This window comes from Phalaenopsis equestris, unplaced genomic scaffold (assembly GCF_001263595.1).
Source record: "Phalaenopsis equestris unplaced genomic scaffold, ASM126359v1 Scaffold214218, whole genome shotgun sequence".
NCBI classification, from domain to species: Eukaryota; Viridiplantae; Streptophyta; class Magnoliopsida; order Asparagales; family Orchidaceae; genus Phalaenopsis; species Phalaenopsis equestris.
Window position 1 is genome coordinate 1 of NW_018233016.1, and position 859 is coordinate 859.

Genomic DNA, 859 nt, shown 5'->3' on the forward strand with positions numbered 1-859 from the left:
TAATATGAGTTACTTCTTTCCCATCGAACCATGAAAAACCACAGTCCCATGCAAAGGAAAAAAAAATCTGAATTTTCAGTCAATGCTGAAGAGATTCCAATGTATCTTTGCATGTAATTAATATATGAAATAAGTATGGCCACATGACAATCTCTCTGTATCAAAACTAAGCCAAAAGCATGGGTTAATTTGAAAATTCATTAAAAAATAAAAATATTAAAGAAAATAATTTGAAAAATCTTATTGATAATTATTGACATGAAATGAATTCGGATATCTAGTAGGAATTCTTTTTCAGTTCTTTGGTAACTTTTGACAAGCATGTAAAAACCTTATAAGATCGATGGAATTATTCAAGCAGTACGCTAAAAAAACAGTTGGAAGCTATAAGAATCTCAAATTATTATTTAATTGAACTAGGATATTAGTATAAATAAGGTCAAGATTTATTATAAGAATTAATAGTATAAGTAGTTGTCATATGATAATTTAATATGATAATAATATAATTCTAATAACTTCATGCATCCAGAGTTTGCCAATCCAAAAAAAAGGGAGGAATTGCATACATACCAAACAAATCTTATGTCTGATACCCAAACTTCAGTTTATACATGAATATGGCTTGTAGGAGATCTTAATCTATGTAATCTATGAATATTGCTTGTAGGAGATCGATGATAAATCAGTTGATTTTGTAGGTCTATAGTTGTAGCCTTAATGAGAATGAGAATGAGAATATTCAGATAGCAGGTGGAGACAAAAAAGCATGGTGAGTGATGTGAAAAGCCCTCAAGATTGAATATATATATATATATATATATATATATATATAGGGGAGGATGCGCGCTGGAATTCA